Genomic DNA, 12,450 nt, shown 5'->3' with positions numbered 1-12,450 from the left:
TTCTAAAACTTGAGAATGATCCTCTCTGTTAGGCAGTCAAATCAGTAGCTCCTGAATGGTTTAGACCCAGGTCCATTGGCAGACTGCAGCTGATCTCGCTTGGGTCTGGTGTCTGGCTTTTTTTAAGTAATGTTGTGAATATTTCTTATGTGCTATTGTCCTTTCCCATTTTTTTATTATATCAATATTCTTTTTTCTTTTGATCCTTTAATTTTTAAACATTTCATATATTCTGATAGATTGAAACAAAAGACAGATGCAGAGCCAGAGGCAAGTTTTTCTAAATGCAGCTTTAGATTTGTAGGCATGGGTAATTAGAAAAATAAAATTTATAATTTTAGTTAGCTTATTTTTAAGTGGCTGGGAAATGGGCATTTTTTAGCATGGAAGTGGGGAGACTTCCTATGCCACATTCAGCTCCAGCATAGCATGTAACTTCATCATTTATGCAACCCACTAATCCCTGCATAGGCATTCTTAGAATTAAAATGCTCTTAATTTAGTAGAATGAGATAAATTAAATGAATGTTTCTTTCAATAGTGAATAAGGGTGTCGGTACAAAGATACATTGTGGTTTAGCTAATTCACTTTAAATTCACAACTTTAGTTAATCTGAATTAAGTTTCCCAAGTGCTGCGTGTAAAGACATCTTTATTTAGCAAAAGCTGCTGTTGTGGAAAGAGCAATGGAGTCAGCCCTGTCCCGAGGCATTCTGGCGTGCAGCTCGCTTGTTCCGAGACAGAGACTTTCTGGGCATTAGCAAATTGTCTACCACATCCTTTTCTTCTCTCAGAACGCCTCTGTGCCACCTCCTAAAATTGTGGTTTCTGAGCCATTCCTCTGAGTAACTTGCTCTGGTTGTATTTGCTGTGCAGCTGATGAAACAATATTTCAGCAACTCGTACCATTCTGGAGCAGGGAAAGTTAAATTTGTCCTGAAGCCAGTCATGAACACACCCTTTGATCTGTCCAGTGGATGTTCCCTTCCCAGGCCAGGTACAGAGCAGGGAGCAGGATGGGGAATCTCTTGTGCATAGCAAAGGTTTGTGCAGTAAATCCAGATTTGTGCTGTGTATAATTCAGAAGCCAAACCATAAGAACAACTGTCTTTTAGGGTCAGAACTTAGCTGAGAGGCTTGCTCCTGAAAACATTTGCTTTTCTGCTTGGAAATGATCTAGTGGTCATGTTACATTTTTCTTATGAAAAGAGAAACTGGTCACACGGGTCAAATACAACCACTTAGGACAAACCCCTAAATGAAACTTACTGTTTGCCACATGCAAGGACTGCTGGACTGTGTAACTCACTGCAAGTTTCACTCAGTTACTTTATAGGACTGTTTTCCAACCCTTGCCCTAATGGGAAATTGTTCATAGAATAGTTGCATTGTCTCACAGGCTGCTGGTTTTGGTGAGAGACCAGCTGGAGAGGGATCACTTGGATTTCTCTACATTTTTTCATTTGGTATTTCCAGTATGTTGATTGTATAAGTTATGAATAATGGGTGGGAGATAACAAAGTAAAAATTAGTTTACTGCACTCCATCTTTGAGTTAGGATACATAGACAGACACAGTGAGAAGGAGGTGGTTTTCCATGGGCCAGCTGATTCATGGAATTCATGTTCCTTTCACCTGGCAAAGTTCTGCCTGACATGCTGAAGTCTTCAGAAGCCCTAAAAACACTTTGCACTGTGCGTGTGTACTATAAATAAACTTTTAAAAACATAATTTAAAAACACCTCTGGCAAAGCACATGCTTAACTGAAACTTGTCTGGTCAAGGTTGACTCAGTGGTGTAGGAAGAAGATGGGGAAAGAGCAAGTGGGAGCAAATAAATGAAACCTGCTGTCAGAGAAAAGCCACTTGTTTGTCATTTTCAGGCTGTCCAAGCTCTTGGCATGTGAGCTTTGGGAGATCCCTAGTGACTTTCTGGATATTTGCCCTTGGCATGAACGTTTGTGAGTGATTTGAGATTTCATTTAACAAAGCTGCACAAACAAGGTCAGTTAACCTGTTAGAAAAGGATCGGATGTCTGGGAATCATAGTTGGTTCTCCACTTCTAAGAATTCAAATGGCTCTGGCTGAAGGTCGCCAATCAATTAGACAAGATAATTTCAGTAAGTCCTCTTAATGAATTTTTATGTGTTCCACCCACAGTTTGGATAGCTGCATCCCTTTATTTTAAATGGACAATTCTTTTGATCTGCACAGAACCAGAGGAGGTTTGGGGAGATGAAACTCTCTGAGGGTAAATTGCTTGATAGTATCTGTGGAGGTATATAATCTATATAATCTGCACTGCTGCTGTCTCAAAGCAGGTCTGACTTACCTGCTTGTTTTTTAAGTTGTATGAAAACATGATGCATCTTCAAGCAAGAAAAATAAATCTACACTAAGGCTTCTTTAGATGGGGCACTAAGGGGTTAAAGGCACTGCCCAGTCCCGAGGAAGCCTGTTCCAAGGCAGGCATCCACTGGAATAAGGTTTTGCTGCAGACACAGGCTGATGTGCTTGCAGCAAGGATTGCAGCCTTATCAGTAAAGATAAACATGCAAAGGCTTCCAAACCCCTGTGTCCCTGCCACTTGTTTGGGATCCTTTTCCAGAAACCAAGAGAAAATACAAGATCTTCACCAAGATAGATGCTGCTTCCAAAGGGGGCAGCCAGCAGACTTTGTAGACACAGACCATGCATTACTCTGTGGTTTGGAACAGGTACAGGAGATATTAGTTTACCTGATTCAAAATAGTACTTGAGACCTGGCAGTATCATGTGGGGTTGGCCCTTTCCCCTCACCCATCAGTCTTTTGCAGAGTGTCCAAATACTGGACAACACCGGGTTTTGTTGCCCTCACTGAGTTACTTGCCATAGTTAATTTCTGCTGCCAAGCAACCTCCAGGCTTTACTACCCATTTGTTTGCCATTTCCCACAAATACTTTGAATGTTACTTTATTTTAATCCCGATGCTGCGAGGATGGGAATGGAGATAGTGTTTCTGTTAAAAATGCACAGAATTTTTGGGCACAGAACAGACCACTTGTGTTGCCTGCAAAAACAGTCACTATGGTAATATTAGGTGTAAATAAGGTGTAGCCTTCTAAATAATACACTCTTTTTATTTCTCTCCCCTCCTGTTCTGTCATGAAACACGGCAAAGCAGGAGATGCAAAAATCAAGCACCTGGCTTCTTGAGGTCAAATTTCAAAAGTCTGTGTTGAAAAATGCAGAAATTATTCCAGATGGGTGGGAACTGGCACTCTTTCTGTCCAGGAAAGTTTGTGCCATTCTGCAGGCTCAGCCTGGGTCCCTCTGTTTTGCCACTGAGCCTGATTGACACTTACATGTGTGTGGCCCTTTTACACAGTGGTGGACTTAAGTTTGAAAATCCAGACATTTTTGGACTGTGACAACAGTTGGTATGGTGTTTCAATCTGTATTTTATTTTTTTAAAATTATATATACTATTTTAAAAAGGAGCGTGGCAACTTATTGCAAAAATCAGAGAGAACAGGTTACAGAAACAATTTAAAAGTTGCTCCCAGCTGAGTGAGTCTTTGAATGTGGAAAAAGAGACTTATTTCAAAAACTTCTCTTAAGCTTGCAGTGTGATAGATAAAGCTAGTTCTGAGAACGTGAAAATGTGGGCTCCATGTGCTAAAGCTATTTGAAAAGAGGTGTGAGTGAAGGGGCTGAGGTTGGTGTGAACGTCAGACTTCCTGCCTTCTGCACTTTCTGTGTCGCAGCTGTAGCACGTTCATAGTGTGGCACTTCTTTTAAAAGGGACTCTGAACTAGCCCAGCCTTTCAGGGAAAGACAAGCTGCAGCCAGAAATTCTGGCCCATCGAAGGATGACAAGAGGAAGAGCTTTGTTACTAGCTTGTGTTTGATCTCAGCTGCTTTTTTTCTGCTCTCAGTAGCATGCTAATGATACCTGTGGGAGGTGAAAAATGGGTGAATTCCTGCTAGGGTGCGGACAAGTTCGCAGTTTAGTTCTTGTCCTCTTCTTCCCCTCCAGTAAAAATTTTGGGGCTGTCCCAGATACATAAAAAGGAACTTTTTCCTAAAATAATTTCTGTCCTACATCTGCTGAGGAGTCTGAATCAGAAAGGCAGTAAACAGTTGACTCAGTTTGTTTTGTCTCCTCTCCCTGTTTTTTATGTTTGAAATTATGAGTATTTATGGGAAATGACTGGCTTGAAAGTCTGGGACAAGTCTGAGCTGCCCATAAGCCATTCTTTTCTATAGCTCAGTTTTGCCTCATTTATTTTAAACTTTAAAGCTGAAATGCCAAGTGCATGCTAAATCCCCTTTTCTTTCAAATGCCAGAGTTGCCAGTTTCACATTTCTTATTCCTGATTCTCTACATATTATGTCCGTCTTAGTATCAGAGGACCCAGCAGGGTGGGTAGGCTGCACCCTGGGTCAGAAGAGCAGTGAGATGGTGAAACTGGAGAGTGCCAAACCTGGAGGCAAATACACCCCAGTTTCTGCTGCTGCTGAGGGAGAGGGTCTGCAAGCCTGAGATAAGGGATGGAAGCAGAGCAAGAGGGATGGGTGGGCCCCCAAAGGCGGTGATCTGGATGCCAACATATCTCGCTCCAGCTTTGCAAGGAGCAGCATGCAAATGTTTCAGAGGGAGGGCTAGTTGTGGTCTGTGGTTTAGGGAGTTGACACAAATAGTCTCTGAACCCTTTTTTATGGGCCTGCAAAGGAGTGCTCTCTCCGGGGAACTGGAGCCTGTCGTCCTTGGTGTAATCCTTTCTTGCTTAGCAGGTTCGAGGCTGTGCTCAGAGCAAGCAGCCATGGCTGGCTGACAGAAAGGGGGGTTAGCATCCTACACAGTTTGTGCTGTATTAGATTAGAATGGACATGTTGGTAATTAAACACTTGGGTCTGGGTTTCTGCTCCTAAACTACTGTAATCAGCAATTGAGTTCTGTGGCAGGGAACCTTTGACAATGTTTCTGTGCCCAAGAACTATTTTTAAACTTCTTTCAGTAAGTGCACTATGTAACATTTTTGTGGAGAGAAAACACAGAACAGTGTGTCGACCTTTATTGCTGATCAAACTTCAGTTGCATTCACATATAACTGATAGCAGGTCTTACCTGGATTTTCTTTCTCTCGATGCATGTAGGTGGTCATATGGAGAAGTGAAATACTTCCATAATATGTATCACAAATACCTGGATGAAATAAGAAGAAATAAGAATAAAGTGTGTAAGAAGGAAAAATGCATTGCAAGTCTTTCAACTTCAATGAAGAAACATTCCCATAGTTCAGATATTACATTCTACATAAAGGGTGATGCTGAACCTAATAAAAGTCATCCACATGGAGAGAGATCACTACTAGTACAAAAATATCACCAATCTATTGGTGTGCACTCTGATTCTTGTACCTGGCAAAGCACTGATCTCCCTGCCTGCTTCCCTTCCAATTGGGAATTCTACAGGGATGGCCAGAGGGAATCTTAGTGATACTACAAAGAAGCCTGTTTGCTTAAGAGGGCATATGTACATCTTTTAACAATCTGGTTGTGTACCTTCTTTGTGGGAGTATCCCTGAGTTTATACAGAGAGGGACAAGTGCTAATTAACTTAATTCTGGGAACAGGAGGTGGTATGACCTTTTCCAAAGTGATTCTTTTGGGCTAGAGTTTACAGAGAGGTATTTGCTAGAACTGATGCCTGGGTTTGCTATGAAAACATTATTCATACAGAGGTGTAAAATTGCCTGGTGTGGCTGGGGAAGAAATTAACCTCCCAATCTTTCTAGTTAGGGGTCATGGTTCCTTGCCTAAAAATTGTTGGCATGGTGTCCAGATTTATGTTATTTGGTATCAAAACACATTTTCTATCATATCTTTTATCACTGAGCACAGCAAGTAGATCCATTTCACCATTGTATTGGACACCACTCACTGGTTGTGAACACCCCATCTTTTATTGGCAATGAAGGAGGAAATTAATTTCTGGGGACTTTTTTCCCCTGAACTATCAGGGTGTTATTTAATCTGAGCACCTTCCAAATTTCAACCTTTTATTGCCGAAGAAGTGGTAAGGCCTCTTAATGCCATCTCTTTGTTGTGCTCCCTCTGAGAAGCTCAGGGACAAAATTACAAGCACTGGGTGTGCCCACACCATTCGATTTTTCTTCTTGCTACCAGCACTAAGCAACCAGTCCCAGTTGCTCCAGTGTGCACAAAACCAGAGGCAGCTACAGCACTGCCTCAGCAGCAACTGCAGAGAGCAGAGCTCATGGGAATGTGCCTGAGGTGAGCAGGACAGGGGCCATTGGTCTGACTCGCTGAGGAAATGAAATGCAGCCCCAGACTGGAGGCAAGTTGCTCTGGACCCCCTGGCTGGCCACGTGTCAGGCTCACAAAGGAATTTAGGATGCCTGGCTGCAGAGGAGTAGGCAGAAAGCTGTCCATGGTGTCTTACAGCTGCAGAAAGGTAGGAAGGCAGCTGATAAAACTGAATTTTCCTCAGGCAAAGAAATATCTTTGCTCCTTGTTCTCTTCTAATGTATTTTTAAAAACCCCAACACGGCAACTCTCCCTCATTCCCCACCACCACCCCCAACAACAAAAAGCACAGGCTTGCTGGACCCTAAGAGAAACAAAGTGAGCACCTCTTTGGAAAGCAGCGCAGGGCCTGCGGCCATGCCGCATTCCTGAGGAGGCTGGAGCCTGTCCCCAGCGTGCCTGCCCAGCAGGGCAGCGGCTCCGAGCGCTGCTGCCGCTCCGCGCTGCACCGACATGCCCGCGCACAGCCCCCCGAGGGGCTCGCAGCGCTCCCCGCCGTGGCCCTAGCCACGGTATGTGCTGCCCAGGCTCAGGGGAACAGTAGCAGCAGCTTCACCATGCGGCATTTTCTGCCATATTCATTCAAAGGACAGCTCCATGTCTGAAGCGCTGCCAGACCGAGCTGCGAGCACCGCGAAACAAGCAGCTGCCACATCCTCATCCTACTTCTTGTCACGGCACTGCACTGGAGCTGGAAGTTTTTCAGCAATGTAACTAGGTAAGGGGTATTTATTTTGATGAAAATGAAGGTAAAATCCCTATTTCCCAGTTGGTTTGATCCCTATTTACAAAGATCTAGTAATGCATGTATGTAGAAGAAATATCTACATGAGTGAAAATGCTCCCTGCTAATATTAAAAGGTGCGCGGTGGAATTTTGCCTAAGGATAAAATGTCATTTTAATTGAAAGCTGCTGTAACTTGATAGGGCATATCCACGACAGTCTTGAGGATCTACTTTAAAATACAGTTAAAGACAGAGACTACTCCCACCACTCTGTCTCTTAGAGCTACATGTCCTCTTTGATCCATCCATGGTGCTTACGATTCCTATGAGACATGCATACTGCCAGTAGTCTGAACTCATTAATATTTATATGATACCTTTCATCTGAAGATGTGTGCTTTGCAATTATTAATTAAAAACCATTTCATAAACCCATAAAATTTAGCTCCATTTCATAGTTTACAAAATGAAGACCCAGAAACTTTGTGTGTCCTTTGCATGAGAGAAAGCGAGATTAGGAATGTGGAAGCTTGTATGCATGGATTTCTACTCTCCAGTATTTCTTTACCTTTCTTTTGCCAGCAGCTTTGGACAAGGCAGCCCAAGTTTCCTTTGACAATAAGATGCACCATGAGGCTGTACTACCTAGGCAATACTAGGAAGATAGGTGAAGGGAGCCTTCTCATTCATTCTTTCATTCTTCTGCTTGCTTGCTTTTTAGAAAGCTTCTTTGAAACTACAGCCTGGAAATGCTTCATCAGCCCTGCAGACCACATCTCGAGTGAATATTTACTTGAACATGTAAAACCCTTCCCTTGCACACTGTATTTTAGTTGCCATGTTAGAGTAGATGGAAGGGATGGTGGGTTATAATCCACACCAGACATGGCCCTCTCCTCTCAGTCCTCCCTGGTGCTTATGGAATGAAGGAGCTGAGCTCAGTGTGAGACTGATAACGGGAAGGAGGGCTTGCCATGCGATTAGACCAGTTCACTGTAAACATCTAAGTTGCACAAGTGGCTCAAACTTTGATCTTTTTGTTGTGGAAAAGAAATCTGAGACTCTGAAACCTGCCCTCAGTCACAAACAAGGAGGTGGATATTACTCAAGCCCAACTGTGGAAATGTAAATACAGTTAAATGTGATCAAAATGAAAAAAGTACTTCTTTATTCCTCATTCCCTCCTCCCCAGTGTACTGCCTGCTTTTACTAGGGGCTCCTATTCTGTCTTGCTCTGTTTGTGAATGCAGGCCCCAGTCACACACCTGAAACACCCAAATCCAAATGTTCCTGAGTGCTGTCTGGGATAAGGTTTAAGCCACAGGTGCAATTAAGCTTTTAAGTGGTAAGCCTATTTGGTTAGGGGCACACCTAGAGCCTGCAACAAGCTGGGAGGAAAAATGATCAGTCTTTCAAACTGACAGGTGGTTCTTGAAATACTGCTGGAAGGGTTAAGAAGAAGCTACAGCATTTGTGATTCTCCTGGTGTTTAGTGTAACAACTCTCAGAGCAAGGGCTCTGTGGATACATCTGGCTGTCCTACTGAGGTGGGATTTGATTTTAATTACAAATCTGGTAATGGATTATTGAAATGATGGTTTTGCTGAAGCCTTGGGCACACTCTTCATAGCCCTATCTTCTTTTTCTCTCACACCCTCCTTCCAAAATCTGCCTGTGCAAACACTAGAGCAACAGGATAAGTTTTGCAGAAGTGTAGGCTGTTAGCCTGTGGTCTTTTTTACTATTGGCATTTAGGCCTTTGATTAGATTTTTAGAGGAAAAATGTCATAGTAGGTTGTCTGGTAAAATGCTGGTGAGTATTTTAAAATGCAAATGTTCCCAGGCATTCAATGAGCATAAGAAAAATGAGGGATGTGAGTCTTCAGCAATTCCTCACCATTCTGATTTTTTTTGTTCTGTGTCACAGCTTGGCTTTTGCAATCATTAGAACAGCATCAGAGACCTTTGCTTTGCATAGCCTTGAGTTCTTGGGTGAAGATTTAAACATGGAACATTAAGACATGTTAGTGAACATGTCCTAATTAGTCTCTTCCTTGGCTACCACATCCTCAAAGGCACAAGCCTTACCTACATTATACCTTCAACAGTATAGCATTTTATCCTAGTCTAGACAAAGTCTTAAGGGTTATGTTGTCTAGTCAACTAATCACTCCTTTTAATGGGAAAACGGCTTTTCCTTTAGGATTGTTTCTCTGTTCTTTCCTCCTTGCTCTTTTCTCCTCCTTCCCTCTGCATACCTTCCCTGCAGCAACTCCTGTTCCATCTGCTGTAATGGAAGCATTAACTATTTAATTGCTGATTAGGAAAATCTCATCACGTGGGCTTTGCAACAATACTGGATTGGGAGGCAAGAGGAAGGAGATGTGTAAGTTCCCAGTTTTCTATCACAAACTGACCTGGGAGGGCATTAGTCATTCTTGACGCCATGAGTGTGTTTAACACCTCATCAGTCTAAGGGGTACAGCAGTCGAATGGGATTTGAATGTACCTGAGTCCTTGTCATCTCTTGCTGCTGAACTTGCTATTTGACCTCAAGCAAACTAGGCTGGGGCTTTCGTCCCTTAAGTGGATAGAGGGCAAGTACTGTAGCTAAGTGCTTTTTGATTCTTAAATGGAGAAAACATATTCATGCAAAGGACTAGTTGCTTTTCTTGTATAGTAAAAAGTACTGTGAGCTTTGGAAATCTTTTCTGTATGCTTCTGCACCAAGTTGCAGAGAGTGAGATGAGAAGCTGGAGGAAATCTACAGTTCTCCAAGCAGTGAAAGCCCTTTTAGCTCTGCATTCCCAAGCAGCCATATGGGGCTTTTGCCCAACTGACTTATTTCCTTGTGTGATGCAAATTCAGCTGGTGGCCCCCTTCTTCCCCCTTGGCATCTGCTATTCTAAGCATTCGCGTGGGTTATCAGCATTTCAGCTCCTCTTTGCACTTCCAGCACCCAGTTGCCACAGCCGGGTGTAGTCTGTAGTACGATACTTGTGAAAACTCGGCAGACTCGGAGGGGACTGTGGGCGATGTGGTAAGAAAAGGTGTGCAGGTGGACTCTGCAACCCACGTAGTCAGTCTCTGCCCCGAGGGCTTTTCGTGGCTTGTAATTGCCAGTTTCTCACTTGGTTTTGCAGGACTTTGAAAGTTGGAGATGGGAATCCAACATTTTTTATTCTGTTGTGAAAGAGAAAGGACTGAAATACTGGGATAATTGGAGAACTAATGAAATTGCCATTGTAAAAAAAAAAAAAAAAAAAAAAAGAAAATGGTATTCTTAGCAATTAAGAAGGGAAAGCATTTCAGTCAGACTGAAACTATCTTCTCATTTGTTTGAGGAGTTTATTGTTAGCAGACGTTTAATTTCCATAAGCAATTAATATTTGGAAAGCTTAAAATTATTTTTATATATGTAAAAACTTCTTGTATTTTACTTCCGTGATGGAGTAGCCAGTCACACAATGTCTTCTCAAAGACCCCACAAAGGCCAGATTTGCCCTTCTTGATTCTTTCAAAGAAAATATGGGTGCAAGTGTAGAAGAGTGTAGAGGAGAGGGTAACTATGTATGAGCAAAAAATGGAAATAAAGGACAAAATACCTTTGAGGAAAGGGAAAAAAACATGCCAAAATACTTCTTATGACCTCTTATCACTAACAACCCCTACTTCCTCTCCTCCAACCCCACCTCAAAAAAAAAAAAAAAAAAAAAATCCATTTAGAAAACATCCTTGCAGATCACGTGGCAGCTGGCAAAGGCTGCTGCCCCTTCTGTCAGAGTTTAGCCTTTTGAAACAAAGCAAACTGGGTTGAAATTCTAGGCATTAATAAACTAAAGCAGCTGCCTCTCTGACATCCTGGGCTGGACTCTGCAGTTTCGCTTCTGCTAGATCTTGGGTAATGTCATTGCTACGGTGTAGCTGAAATGAGAACTGGGGCTGCTAATCTTGACATTGGGTCACCCAGTGGTAATCCATTTGTTATCTCTGTTACATTTGCGAGAGCACACACACCCACTCCCTTTAGACTGCAGTAATTTATTTGGCCTATTTTATGTCTGATGGTCACTTGAAACTGTACCTCTTGCCTGTCAGCAGCTGTAGTTGTTTTGCTAAGTGACGATCTAAAGTGAGACTTCCTTGTGCAAATGTGTATTTTAGACACTGTCACCAGAAATCCAGTGGTTCTCCTCTCTCCCTACCCCTCTGTCCCTGTCCCCTTCAGCTGTTTAGATTTCAGGACACATGGCTTAAATGAACGTATGCTTGGAGTTCGCAAAATGGCTTGAATGACAGGAGAAATCGGATCACACAATGAGAGTTCAGAACCCAGCCACCAATTGGTACAGCAGGAGTCTGCAGCTCTCTTACGCTCATTATTGTCTCAGCATAACATGCAGCACTGTGCCTTTCTCACGTCCCCTCTGAAAAACGGGAATGCAATGGGTGGAGGAATGTCCCCTCCCCGGAGCGGGGCTCAGCCTCCGCCTTCTGCGGCACCCCCAGCCCGTGGGGAGCGGGCTGGAGAAGGGCCTGCACACCTTATTGTGCCTTCTTTGCTTACGCTGGAGAATCTCCAGCTTATCCTGCCAGTGCAGTGACTGCATGTGGAGGAGGGGGAGAGGTGGTGTTGCAAGCTCTGAGAAAATTAGTTGTCTCTATTTTATCTTTTGCAGCTGCAGCACTTTTTTTTTTTTTTTTTTCTCCCCTCATCATTCCCCCCTCCCCATGCGAGTGGTATGTCTGAACCATATCCTTCAAAACCAGTTTTCTAAGCAGATTAGATGGGCAGCAGAGACAGCTATGCAATCAGGCAAAAATGTGCACTCAAGCCTTCATTTCATGCAGTGGCCAGAGCAGTAAGTGTCTACCACCTGCATTTTTTTTTCTTAAATCTCTCCCTTTGCTGTTATTCTACAGTGCTGTTGTCTGTCACTTTTGTAGACTGAAACAAAATGCTCATTCTGATCCTTAATTACGTAAAAATAAGGGAGAGGAAGGAAGTTGTGTTCCACAGTAATACTCATTAACATGAAACATAGAGCATACTCCTGAGCTGGCATGCTTCACCATGCAAAGTGACATTTGCTCCTTGCGAGCGTGGGGAAGGGTAATCTGAGGATTACCCTCAGGTCCTCTAATACCAATCCTTCCCTGACCAGTTTGGAAAACCAGTGTCTAAGTTTATTGCTCCTTTGAATTCAATATACTCCTCTGCACTGCCATGGCAAGTGGATTCGGTCTCTTGCTACCCCATATCTTTCAGTGCTCCCTATCAGCTTTGTTGCATGCTAGGAATCTGACAATAATGGTCTTCACCTGCTTTGAGATATCATGGGAACTCTTAAGCATTGGTATTGGTTTCATGTCTGGTCTCTTATAGGACAAGGAGCTGAATTTGGGACT

At 43.0% G+C, this 12,450-nt stretch overlaps 1 protein-coding gene across 15 annotated transcripts in view; it reads left to right on the top strand.

The window, feature by feature from the left end:
- Positions 1-12,450, top strand: part of HIC2 (HIC ZBTB transcriptional repressor 2) — a 72,272-nt gene that overhangs the window by 22,344 nt on the left and 37,478 nt on the right. For 4 of the 15 annotated variants that reach the window (XM_079322647.1, XM_079322642.1, XM_079322646.1 and 1 more), the window contains exons 1-2: positions 6,904-7,679; positions 7,715-8,588. The exons of 9 other annotated variants lie outside the window; for them this stretch is intronic. The gene's annotated coding sequence lies outside the window, so the exon portion shown is untranslated. Of the gene's footprint in view, positions 1-6,903; positions 7,680-7,714; positions 8,589-8,620; positions 9,428-12,450 lie in introns of those variants that run through there. 2 more of the 15 variants (XM_079322637.1, XM_079322648.1) reach the window with 1 other exon arrangement.

Source organism: Erithacus rubecula (assembly GCF_903797595.1).
Source record: "Erithacus rubecula genome assembly, chromosome: 19".
In the NCBI taxonomy this organism is placed as follows: domain Eukaryota; kingdom Metazoa; phylum Chordata; class Aves; order Passeriformes; family Muscicapidae; genus Erithacus; species Erithacus rubecula.
The sequence above is the reverse complement of the archived record's forward strand: the minus strand, read 5'-3'. Positions and strand labels throughout refer to the sequence as shown.